The sequence below is a fragment of the Tachyglossus aculeatus genome, unplaced genomic scaffold (genome assembly GCF_015852505.1).
Source record: "Tachyglossus aculeatus isolate mTacAcu1 unplaced genomic scaffold, mTacAcu1.pri scaffold_87_arrow_ctg1, whole genome shotgun sequence".
Taxonomy (NCBI): domain Eukaryota; kingdom Metazoa; phylum Chordata; class Mammalia; order Monotremata; family Tachyglossidae; genus Tachyglossus; species Tachyglossus aculeatus.
In genome coordinates, this window is record NW_024045095.1 from 1,263,015 (window position 1) to 1,276,646 (window position 13,632).

Here is a 13,632-nt window from a genome sequence, read left to right on the forward strand (position 1 = left end):
GGGAGGGTGGGGGAGCGCCGACCCATGCGGCGGCGTCCGGAGGACAGGATCCTTCCGGGAGCAGCAGGACTGCGTGGTATGATGGACGGGCGGGCCTCTAGGGATCAGAATCACAGGCTCCTGTGGCGGCGCTCTGAGGAGGGGATCCTACCGGGAGCAGCAAGGCCACGCAGTTTGATGGCGGGCGGGCCTCTAGGGAATGGAGTCCCGGGCTCCTATGGTGGCACTCTGAGGAGGGGATCCTACGGGGAGCTGCAAGGCCACGCAGATTCCATATCTATCCTCTTCAAATGTGAGGGTTGAGCTCTTGCAAAACCCTTTGCTGAGGACAACTAGTGCTGTGGCCTGTACTGTGCTACACTGTAAGCTCACTGTGGGTCGTTCTTTCTCAGTCTCTTTTGCATGCTCCTCCTCCCCCTCACATCCTCTTACTGTGGGGGTTCCCCAAGGTTCAGTGCTTGGTCCCCTTCTGTTCTCAATCTACACGCACTCCCTTGGTGACCTCATTCGCTCCCACGGCTTCAACTATCATCTCTACGCTGATGACACCCAGATCTACATCTCTGCCCCTGCTCTCTCCCCCTCTCTCCAGGCTCGCATCTCCTCCTGCCTTCAGGACATCTCCATTTGGATGTCTGCCCGCCACCTAAAGCTCAACATGTCGAAGACTGAACTCCTTGTCTTCCCTCCCAAACCTTGTCCTTTCCCTGACTTTCCCATCTCTGTTGATGGCGCTACCATCCTTCCCGTCTCACAAACCCGCAACCTAGGTGTCATCCTCGACTCCGCTCTCTCATTCACCCCTCACATCCAAGCCGTCACCAAAACCTGCCGGTCTCAGCTCCACAACATTGCCAAGATCCGCCCTTTCCTCTCCATCCATACCGCTACCCTGCTCATTCAAGCTCTCATCCTATCCTGTCTGGACTACTGCATCAGCCTCTCAGCCTCTCTGATCTCCCATCCTCATGTCTCCACTTCAATCCATACTTCATGCTGCTGCCTGGATTATCTTTGTCCAGAAACGCTCTGGGCATATTACTCCCCTCCTCAAAAATCTCCAGTGGCTACCAATCAATCTGTGCATCAGGCAGAAACTCCTCACCCTGGGCTTCAAGGCTCTCCATCACCTCGCCCCCTCCTACCTCACCTGCCTTCTCTCCTTTTACAGCCCAGCCCACACCCTCCGCTCCTCCGCCGCTAATCTCCTCACCGTACCTCGTTCTCGCCTGTCCCACCATCGACTCCCGGCTCACGTCATCCCCCGGGCCTGGAATGCCCTCCCTCTGCCCATCCGCCAAGCTAGCTCTCTTCCTCCCTTCAAGGCCCTACTGAGACCTCACCTCCTCCAGGAGGCCTTCCCAGACTGAGCCCCTTCCTTCCTCTCCCCCTCGTCCCCCTCTCCATCCCCCATCTTACCTCCTTCCCTTCCCCACAGCACCTGTATATATGTATATATGTTTGTACATATTTATTGCTCTATTTATTTATTTATTTACTTACTTATTTACTTATTTATTTATTTATTTATTTTACTTGTACATATCTATCCTATTTATTTTATTTTGTTAGTATGTTTGGTTTTGTTCTCTGTCTCCCCCTTTTAGACTGTCACCCCACTGTTGGGTAGGGACTGTCTCTATATGTTGCCAATTTGTACTTCCCAAGCGCTTAGTACAATGCTCTGCACATAGTTAGCGCTCAATAAATGCGATTGATTGATTGATTGGGCAGGGAATGTGTCCGTTATATTTTATACTCCAAAGCGCTGAGTAGAGTGCTGTGCATACAATAGGTGCTCAATGAACATGATTGACTGACTCATTCTGCAAGTGTGCTCACAGCCTCTTTTTTCTGATACATTAAGATTTTTCCAGCCAAGCCCATGTTTTCAGAGATTGCTCTGCTTGCCTTGATTTACTCCTCCTACTCATCTCCCCTCCCAGTCCCACAGCACTTATGTATATATCTGTAATTTATTCATTTATATGAATGTCTGTCTCCCCCTCTAAACTGTGAGGTCGTTGTGGACAAGGAATGTGTCTAGTGTTGTATTGTACTCTCTCAAGAGCTTAGCACAGTACTCTGCACCGAGTAAGCACTCAATAAAATGATTGGCTGGCTGACAATGATGTCTACAACAAACTGTCACAGGAAGTGGGACCATGGAACTCTTCAAAAATCCTTTCAGCTTTTTCCAAATTATGCAATTATTTTAATCTATGGATCTAATAAGTGGGAAATGGGTCTGATATTGATCTGTATTGTGTTGCAGCTAGGGCAAGATTAATAAATGGAATCAATCCGTGCTATTTATTGAGCTCTTAATATGCCGAGCACTGTATGAAGCTTTACAGAGAGTACAATAAAACAGTGTTGGTAAGCACATTCTCTGCCTACAGTGAGCTAACAGTCTAGGAAAACAAATGTCTGACATCTTCGTTTTGTTTTCACAAGAGTAAAATTGGTTGGTACTGATTTTTTTTAAAAGATTTTGTTAAGCACTTACTTTGTGCCAGGCTATTGTACCAAGGGCTGGGGTAGCTATAAGGTTGGACACAGTCCATGTGCTATATGGGGCTCACAGCCTTAATTTCCATTTTACAGATAAGGTAACTGAGTCAAAGGGAAGTTAAGTAACTTGCCCAAGGTCACACAGCCCACAAGTATTGGCAAAGCTGGAATAAGAGCACAGGACCTTCTGAATCCCAGTCCTACACTCCATCCACTTAGAAGCGCTGCTTCTGTCCTAATGGTAATAGTCCACACCTTCTCTGATATTCAATCCATATTCAATCAAACCCACTCTCATATTCAATCCATATTCAATCTAATCCCACTCTCATATTTAATCCTACACTAAATCTTGTCGGTTCCACTTTCATAACATCACTAAAATCTGCTCTTTCCTCTCCATCCCAACTGCTACCATGCTAATCCAGTTACTTGTCATATCCCTCCTTGATTACTGTATTTCTCTTCTTGCTGACCTCCTAGGCTCCTGTCTCTCCCCACTCCAGCCCATATTTCACTCTGCTGACAATCATTTTTCTACAAAAACATTCGGGACATGTTCCTCCACTCCTCAAGAAACTCCAGTATTTTCCCATCCACCTCCATATCGAACCAAAACTCCTCACCATTGGTTTCAAAACATTCAATCAGCTGTGCTTTTGAGGTAGGAACTAACCTCGTTACTCTCTTACTACACCACAAACCACAGACTTCGCTCCTCTAAAGCGAAACTTCTCACTGTATCTCATCTCATCTACCTAGCCGCTGATCTCTCACCCAAGTACTGCCTCTGGCCTGGAATGCCCTCACTCTTCAAATCTGACAGCCTCTCTCCTTTCAAAACCTTAGTAAAGGCACATCTCCTCCAAGAGACCTTTCCCTGACTAAGCCCTCCTTTCCTCTTCTCCCACTCCCTTTTGTGTCCCCCTGATATGATCCCTTTATTCATCCACGCTCCCAGCCCCACAACACATGTCCATGTCTGTAATTTGTTTATTTATGTAAATGCCTGTCTCCCCCTCTAAACTCTGAGCTCATTGTGGCAGGGAATTTGATAATTGTTGTATTATACCCTCCCATGTGCTTAGTGCAGTGTTCTGCACACAGTGAGTGTAATAAGAGCAATTAACTGAATAATTGAATGATAGCTTGCCTGCTTCTTATAATTCCTTCAAATTTGTGTGAGAAGCAGCGTGGCTCAGTGGAAACAGCGCGGGCTTTGCAGTCAGAGTTCACGTGTTTAAATCCCGGCTCCACCAATTGTCAGCTGTGTGACTTTAGGCAAGTCACTTCTATGGGCCTCAGTTCCCTCATCTGTAAAAATGGGGATTAAGATTGTGAGCCCCCCGTGGGACACCCTGATCACCTCCTAACCTCCCCAGCGCTTAGAATAGTGCTTTGCACATAGTAAGCGCTTAATAAATGTCATCATTATTATTATCATTATAAAAGACCCAAGGAAAACCGATACAGAATACACAGAAGTTAACTTTAGATGGGGGGACTGGTCGGGGGATCCTTGGGGGTCGGCTGACTACTGGGTGCCCTGGGGAGGAGTACAGCTGGGAGGCAGGGGACGGGGCCTCAACCGAGAGTAAAGACTGGGATGTGCATCTAGCTTTATTTCTCCCCCTTCTAGACTGGGAGCCCACTGTTGGGTAGGGACCGTCTCTATATGTTGCCAACTTGGACTTCCCAAGTGTTTAGCACAGTGCTCTGCACACAGTAAGCGCTCAATAAATGCGATTGAATGAATTAATGAAAGAATGAATCAAAAAACATTAAGATGAAAGTGATAAAAGCAAGTCTACTTAAGAGCAGATTCACTAATTGGTGAAATTCATGGGCCAATTCATTTTTTAAAAGGAATATTCTGGTGGTAATCTGTACTTCATTTTAATGCCAAAGCTATCTGAAAGAATGCCAAACCTATCTGAGAATGCCAAACTTATCAAAGGCAATGCCAATGCTAATGCCAATGCCAATCAGCAAATATTGATGTCACAAGTCACAGCATAGAGTCTATCTGAGAAGCCTTGACATCAGCATCTTCACTTGACTGACAGATGACACTCAAGGTTTTTGCAGCCTCCAGACCTCACCTCTGACCCTACCTCTTGATGGAGACCTGGAGCCCAATCCTAACCTAAGGGGGCAATTGAGGGGCAAAAGCAACACAGAGGTCATCAGGACTCCTAGGCAGGGATTGTCTGTCCAGCAGGCTCCTCCACCAAGCATGAAGAGGCGATCTAGAGAAAGATACTCCCTGTGTGGTCACAGCCTAAAGCTTTTCAGTGCTTGGATGGGGACAAAGCAGACGTTTCGATGGTTGGCTGGATAATGGGCTAATTTTGTAAGGTATAGTCAGAGATAAGAGGATTCTATAAGCTCCTAAGAGTAACTACTACACTCTCCCAAGAGCTCAGGACAGTGCTTGGTACACAGGAGTGCAAAGCAGCATGGCCTAGAACAAAGAGCATGGGCCTGGGAGCCAGAAGATGTGGATTCTAATCCTAGCTCCCCTGCTTGTCTGCTGAATGACCTTGGGGAAGAAATTTAATTTCTCGGTGCTTCACTTACCTCATCTGTAAAATGGGAATTAAACCTTACTCTCTCCTACTTGGATTGTGACTTCTATGTGGGACAGTGAAGGGGTCCAACCTGATTATCTTGTATCTATCCCAATGCTTAATACAGTGCTTGGCATAGAGTAAGTGCTTAACAAGTACCATAATTTTAATTATTAGTAACAATATTGTTTGATTGATTTTCCAAGTTATTTTTCATTCAGTTTATGTAGATTTAGCCAGTATCCTGTGAGTTGAGAGGGGAGAAGGAGTGGAATTGAGTTACCTAGTAACCGATTCAGTTCTCCAAACCATTTATTCAGTGGTCTAAGAAACTAGAAACTAGTGACTGTATTCCTTTCCCTGAATGTGCAATATGCATGTGTCTTAGGGAGACCTCATTTCATGTGAAGTACATAGATTTCATTGCAGATTTCTCCTACGTTTCAGAACATACCCAATTCCTGCCAATCATGGAATCATTATCAGGAGGATAATTCTCAAGCTAATCTATACACTGTGTATTGTTCCCATACCTCCCTCCTCTGACATGTTGCTTATGTCCTTCCTTCTTCCTGGAACTCCCCTCTCTCTCATCTCCTCCAGGAAGATTTCCATGATTAATTTACCTCCCAAACCATCGGTTCTGTGCCCACAACTGCTATCTCAGGCTTTTGTACCAACAATCTATTTATATACTCTAAATCAATCAGACAATCGCTTAATAGCTTTTACTGAGCATTTACCACAAGCAGAACACTGTAATAAGCACTTGGGAGAGATCCATACAACAGAATTAGAAGACATGTTCTCTAAACCAACTGGAGTACTTGCATACATACCCAACTCTAAAGAACTCATGTACATACCCACTTTCTTCTTTCTTCTTATCTGCAAATTATCTTAGTGTCTGCTTCTTTCCCTAAATTGTAAGTCCTGGAAGGTCAGAGATGGTGTCTAGTTACTTTAATTGTACTCTCTGAAGCACTTATTACATTGCTGTGCTCTCAGTTGCTGCTCATTAAAAATATTGATAGTTTGATGAGGGAACACATTCTTCCTTCTTCCTCTTGAGTGACAGAGGTCAGAACACCCTCTCTGCTGTGAGGAAGTGATCAGACTTAAGCTCCTTGAGGGAGGGACCATGTCTGTCTACTCCACTGTATTGTACTCTCCCAAGTGCTTAGTATAGTGCTCTGAACAATTGACTCCCAGAATCCCTTGCTTCCTACTCATTAATGACAAAGGCTGTTTAGCACTTAGAATAGTGCTCAGCGCATAGAACAGTGCTTTACACACAGCAAATGTTTAATAAATGCTGTTATTATTATTATTTTAAAAGAGTGGTGGTACTTTCCGAAGTTTGTTATAGATTACTAGGAGGGGCTTTGGACTGGGAAAAATTAGACCCTAAAAATATGCTTTGTTTTTTGTTGTGTGTTTTTTTCAGTATTTGCTAAGTACTTACTATGTGCCAGGCATTGTACTATGTAATGAGGTAGATAAAAGCTAATCAAGTTAGACACAGTCCAAGTCCCACATGGGGCTCACAATCGTAATCCCTATTTTACAAATTAGGTAATTGAGGCCCAGAGAAGTGAACTGATTTGCCCAAGGTCACACAGCTGATAAGTGGTAGAGATGGGATTAGAAACTAGGTCCCTTCTGACTCCCAGTTCTAGGCTAGATCCACTAGGCCATGCTGCTTTGTTCAGGCAGATGACATCAAGAGGTGTCTGAGGTATAGCCCTTGATTAAGAAACCTTGGTTGCTGAACTCCATGGCATATGCGATTTCTCTGAAGGGTAATTCAGATTTCTGTATTGAATAAGACAGAAACTCCTTTTGGCAAAACTACCCCATCTCCTGGCAGTCCAGAAAAGTTGTGAGGTCCTTCAGGTGATTACTCCCAACCCCTGGGTGACCTAAAGAGAAATTAAATAATGCTTTTCACTTCTAGCAGCATCACAGCTGACTCAGAGGAGTGCAGGGACTTGGTCCCCAAACACCACTAAGCCCAATATAAACATGTCTCTGTTACCCAATGCAATGCTTTTGAGCCTCAAGTGGTAACTCTTTTCATATCCACAACTTGTTGTGGAACTCTTGGAATTTTATTCTTAAAAAATGTTGAATTTTGTGAAGCTGACTCTCCTTCAACCTTCTCTTCCTCTGCCTACCTATCTGGAGTTTAGAATAAGATTATGTAAAATATCAGCCCTTCATGGGTTTATGCTGTTGGAGTGCAAGAGTAGGGATAAAAGTGTAGGCTCATTCTTAGGCTCAGGGCTGCTTTGACCTGAAAGGGATAGAGGTCCCTTTAGCCACTTCAGCCAGGAAAATCTCACTGACTTGTCCCTCCACCTCCTCAGTCAATCAATCAATCAATCAATCATTAGTATTTATGGAGTGCTTACTGTGTGCAGGAAACTGTATTAAGCTCCTGGGACAGTGCAGTTTAATAGACAGTGCCAAGAAGCAGATTATAGTGCTCATCCTGCTATTGGTTACGCAATGTTAGGTGCTTTCATACTCTTCCACAGGTATAGGTGCTCTTCAAAAAGCCTTTTGACAAAGAAAAGGGCAACTGAATTTGCAGAATATTCATGTAGACCCTATCTTCTGGATTCATTTAGAAATCCATTAGACATTTTTTACTCTGTGTGCATTGGCTGCAGGCTACTCTGACTGCACTCATTTTTAATTTAGATAGGAAAAGTGAACAATTTAAGTGTGGAGAGGCACTGAGGTGTAAGGCAGAGATATTCTGAGATGATCCTCTCCTTGATTCTGCAGAGTAATTTATTTCATAGTAAATACTTTCCTTCAAAGATATGGTCTTCCCACACTATTTTGCAAAGAGATAACTCATAACTGTGCCAAACCCCGTTTTGATGGAAAGAATCTTGTTTTATTTTTTTCAATTTTGGTAGGGATAGTGCACTCAAATCAAAAGAACTTCAAAGATTTTTCTTAATGGATAGATAATTAAAACTATTTAGAAAATCATCTGGAGGAAAATATTCGAAAATATTGTTGTTTAAAAGTGTAGATTGCTGCTTTTTTATAATATAAGGAAGCAGTTGCTGAGTTTTCTAGCATGGGTACAGTGACAAACACTCTTCTTCGGGAGAAGATTTTCAGGTTCATTTTCTGTTCCATTTGATTTCCAGACCTCGGATTACCCTTAATATTTGGAAATACTTTACCTTCATTAAATACTAAACTTTTTAAAGCAAGAAGAAACCTGTCTAAGAGGTGGAATGTCTAGAAGACAGAGAAGTGGAGATTCTGAATTTTAAATGAAGGTTTAAATGAAGAAAAATGAGAGACTGAAAAAATTAAAATTAGGTAATTTTGTGAGCATGACAAAACAATTCCCCATTGAGGTGTATTTAAGAATTTGGTGGAGGAGCTACTAGAGGTAATATGTGTAACAGGAATAAATGAACTCTTAAGGAGGAAGGAAATGAAGTCATGATGGAGAGGGCCAGCAACGATGATGAGTGAGCTCTGTAGAAAAGTAGAGGGTTGAAGTAGTGTATACTGGTGCCTTGAAGAAATGTTCTTAAACTGAATTAGGAATTGCTATGAGAGGGAGCCATTCAATTATATGTGTAATGAAGTAAAAATAGAGTAATAAATATGTACAAATATACACAATCAATCAATCAATCAATCGTATTTATTGAGCGTTTACTGTGTGCAGAGCACTGTACTAAGCTTTTGGTAAGTACAAGTTGGCAACATATAGAGACAGTCCCTACCCAATAGTGGGCTCACAGTCTAGAAGGGGGAGACAAAGAACAAAACCAAACATATTAACAAAATAAAATAAATAGAATAGATATGTAGAAGTAAAATAAATAAGTAAATATAGAGTAATAAATATGTACAAACATATATACATATATACAGGTGCCATGGGGACGGGAAGGAGGTAAGATGGGGGGGATGGAGAGGGGGACAAGGGTGAGAGGAAGGAAGGGGCTCAGTCTTGGAAGGCCTCCTGGAGGAGGTGAGCTCTCAGTAGGGCCTTGAAGGGAGGAAGAGAGCTAGCTTGGCAGATGTATGGAGGGAGGGCATTCCAGGCTGGGGGAAGGACGTGGGCCGGGGGTTGATGGCAGGACAGGCGAGAATGAGCCACAGTGAGGAGGTTAGCGGCAGAGGAGTGGAGGGTGTCGGCTGGACTGTAGAAGGAGAGAAGGGAGGTGAGTTAGGAGGGGGTGAGGTGATGGAAAGCCTTGAAGCCGAGAGTGAGGAGTTTTTGCTTGTTTTATAGGCAAGGATTAGTTGATCCTTAGCCATCTGTCTTTCTCTGACTCATATTATTCATCATCCATCACCCCAAGATGCCGGCAAATTTCTTCGTGGACAGGAAAACCATTTCTTACTCAGGATGTGTGGTCCAGCTCTGTCCTGCGGCCACATTTTGGGTAGTGGAGGATTTTCTTCTAGTAGTGATGGCATATGATCCATATGTAGCAATCTGTAAACCCCAGCTATATATAGTCTGCATGCCTCAGAGGCTGTGTGCTTTACTGGTCACCGTTTCTTATCTGGCCAGTTGCCTGAATGCTGTGGTCTGTGTAACAAGTGTATTTAGTTTGTCCTTCTATGTATCTAATGAAATTAATCACTTATACTGTGATGTACCCCCATTGTTGAAGCTGTTCTGTTCGGACCCCAGGCTTTCCCAAGTCCTTCCTGCTGCTTCCATAGCTGTCATTATGCTGGTTACGGTTCTGACCACACTGATATCATATATGTACATTCTTCTGGCTATTTTTAAAATACACTCCCCTGGAGGAAGGCAAAAAGCCTTTTTCACATGTGCTTCTCACCTAATGACAGTCACTTTATTTTATGGTAACACGATGTTTATTTATCTGCTGCCCAGTTCCAGCTTCTCAATGGATCAGAAAAGAATGGCATCCATGTGCTACATGGTATTGATCCCCATGATGAACCCAGTGATCTATGCAGTCTGAGGAACATAGAGTTGAAAGATGCACTGCGGAAGCTGATTTCCCTTAAAAAACTGGTCTTTTCAAAGTCAAGAATTTCACACTAGATATGAATCAGTCACATTGGTCCATTCATAACAATAAACAGGGTTTTTGCATTTTGCATCCATCTTCAGCCCAGATGTCTACAACCAGTTTTCTTCTAAATGTGAGAGTTATATCCTGTGTTGAGAACTCATGCTGTGGCACATGCTCTTCTCATTCTGTAGGTATGCTCACAGCCTGATTCGTCTTATCAAGCTGTTCTTAGACAGGCCTAATCATTCTTTAATTGCCTAGTAACATTCAAGCCAAAGGGTGTAAAGAAAACTTGGACAATAGCAGAATTAAATGTTCATTATTATTTAATCACATACTTCATTATGTATTCAGTTGTTTCATCTTGACATATTCATTCATCTACTGATCATATCATTCTGTTTTCTTCTGCTTTCATTGTTTGTGAACACTTTTTGTCTGTCTGCCTGGCTTCCCTATAATACAAGGAACTCCTTGATGGTAATAATGTGTGTTTTGCTTCTGCTGAACTCTTCCAAGCATTTAGTATAGTGTTAAGGCTTGAATAAATTCTGGATAAATTCCTTTGATGGAGTGATCAATTTGAATTTTATTCTATTAGATCTGTTTGAATAATGGGTACTGACATCTTTTATCCAGCTCTGCATCTCACTTTGCCTTCAGGTCAACTCTGGTGGATGTCTAGTAAATGAGATTACACATTCATATTGTCATTCCTATCTCCAGTGTCGATAGCCAGTAAATCAATTGCTCCCACGTCCTTGAGGTAATCTTTATTGCTTCTCTAAGCTTCTCCACGACCATTCAACCAATTGCCTTACTTAGTCTATTCACCTGCCAGTTCCCAAATCCAAACCTTAGGTGTCTCTGAACAAAACTATGCTATATTTTGCTTGCTAGCATCTCAGAAGCCCTCTCACAATTGCACCTGGAGAGTTTTCAGTACTCTACCAGTCTCGGCTATGGGAAGGAGAGTCAAGCAGAGACATACCCATTCCATTCCTAGCTTGAGGAGTGGCTAGTGAGTGGAAGGCAATCTGATAGAAGTCAAAATTCACCTGATCTGTGCTGGGCAACAGTGGCATGGAAGAGAGTTGAGGGAAGAGACTCAGGTTTACTGCCCAGAAGGCACTGGTAAACTATTTACCATTTACCAAACATGCCCACATCTCCCCCATCCTAAAAAACCCTCTCTTGACCCCACTGCCCCTTCTAGTTATCACCCAATCTCCCTCCTACCCTCCCTTTCCAAACTCCTAAAATGAGTTGTCTATACTCTCTGCCTCGAATTCCTCAACTCCAACTCTTTCCTAGACCCCCTCCAATCAGGCTTCCGTCCTCTACACTCCACCAAAACTGTCCTCTCAAAGGTCACCAATGACCTCCTTCTTGCCAAATCCAATGGCTCCTACTCTATCCCAACCCTTCTCTATGTCTCAGCTGCCTTCGACACTGTGGGCCACCCCCTTCTCCTCAACACGCTATCTAACCTTGTCTTCACAGACTCCATCCTCTCCTGGTTCTCCTCTTATCTCTTTGGACGTTCAGTCTCAGTTTCCTTCGTGGACTCCTCCTCCCCCTCCCATTCCCTTACTGTAGGGGTTCCTCAATGGTCAGTTTTTGGTCCCCTTCTGTTCTCCATTTATAATCACTCCCTTGGTGAACTCATTCACTCCCACGGCTTCAACTATCATCTCTACGCTGATGACACCCAAATCTACATCTCCACCTCGTTCTGTCTCCCTCCCTCCACGCTCGCATCTCATTCTGCCTTCAGGACATCTCAATCTAAAACTCAACATGTCCAAGACTGAGCTCCTTATCTTCCCTCCCAAACCCTGTCCACTTCCTGACTTTCCCATCACTGTAGACAGCACTACCATCCTTCCCACCTCACAAGCCCGCAACCTTTATGTCATCCTTGACTCTGCTCTCTCATTCACCCAACACATCCAATCCTTCAACAAAATCTTCCGGCACAACATCGCCAATATCGCCAATATGCACCCTTTCTTTTCCAACCAATCTGCTACATTGCTGGCTCTATCTCTCATCCTATCCGATTGGATTACTGCATCAGCCTCCTTTCTGATCTCCCATCCTCCTGTCTCTCCCCGCTTCAGTCTGTACTTCACTCTGCTGTCTGGATTATGTTGGTACAGAAACGTTCTGGGCATGTCACTCCCCTCCTCAAAAATATCCAATGGTTCCCTATCAACCTTCAAATCAAGCAGAAACTCCTCACCTTTGTCTTCAAAGCTCCCCATCACCTTGCCCCCTCCTACCTCACCTCCCTTCTCTTCTTCTAAAGCCCAACTCACACATTCTGCTCCTCTCCCGCTAGCCTCCTCATTGTGCTTTTATCTCGCCTGTCCTGCCATCAACCTCTGACCCACGACCTACCTCTGGCCCGGAATGCCCTCATCTGCCAAACTAGCTCTCTTCCTCCCTTCAAAGCCCTACTGAGAGCTCACCCTCTCCAGGAGGCCTTCCCAGACTGAGCTTCCCCTTATTCCTCTCCTCCTCCTCCTCCTCCCCTCCCCATTGCCCCATCTCTCCCTCTGTCATACCTTCTTCCCCTCCTCACAGCACTTGTGCATATTTGTACATATTTATTACACTATTTATTTTATTAATGATGTATATGTAACTCTACTTCTATTTATTCTGATGGTATTTGCACCTATCTAGTTGTTTTGTTTTGTTGTCTCTCTCCCCCTTCTAGACTGTGAGCCCATTGTTGGGTAGGGACCATCACTATATGTTGCCGATTTGTACTTCCCAAATGCTTAGTACAGTGCTCTGCACACAGTGAGCACTCAATAAATATGATTGAATGAATGAATGAATTTCCATATTTTTACTAAGAAAGCTCTACGGATAAACTACCAGAACGATTGTAGATGGAGGTGGGACAACCCGGGATAGAGGATACCTTAACCATGGAGTTGCTAGGGGTTGGAGATGATGTGACAGCATAAGACAAACATCTCAGTAGGGTGGGGCCAATTCTTGTGACCCAAATCTGGAAATTTTCCCTAAACCATGTCATGGAACACACCTTCTTAGTATCACATTCTTCTAGGAGGCATTTCTCAATAGGGCACCCAGAAAGAGGCTGTTCCAAATCAAATTTCTACGAAATACGGTTTCATCTTGTGCTCAATACATGTTTGGAATTGTTGCAACTTGGCTTACTGGAAAGAGCACGGACTTGGGAGTCAGAGGTCGTGGGCTCTAGTCCAGGCTCCACAATTTATCAGCTGTGTGACTTTGGGAAAGTCACTTAACTCCTCTCTGCCTCAGTTACCTCATCTGTAAAATAAGGATGAAGACTGTGAGCCCCACATGGGACATCATGATTATCTTGTATCTACCCCAGCTCTTAGAACAGTGCTAGGTACATAGTAAGCGCTTAACAAATAGCATTATTTTTAATATAGCTTTTTCATTTTTAATCTATAAAGACTTTGCATTATTGTCATTATTTTTCAATGACAGTAGCA

At 43.6% G+C, this 13,632-nt stretch overlaps 1 non-coding gene across 1 annotated transcript; it reads left to right on the top strand.

The window, feature by feature from the left end:
• Positions 1–11,036: 11,036 nt before the first annotated feature.
• Positions 11,037–11,174, top strand: LOC119924212. The gene has a single exon (XR_005449072.1). It is a non-coding gene; the product is annotated as a small nucleolar RNA SNORA7 (small nucleolar RNA).
• Positions 11,175–13,632: the final 2,458 nt, after the last annotated feature.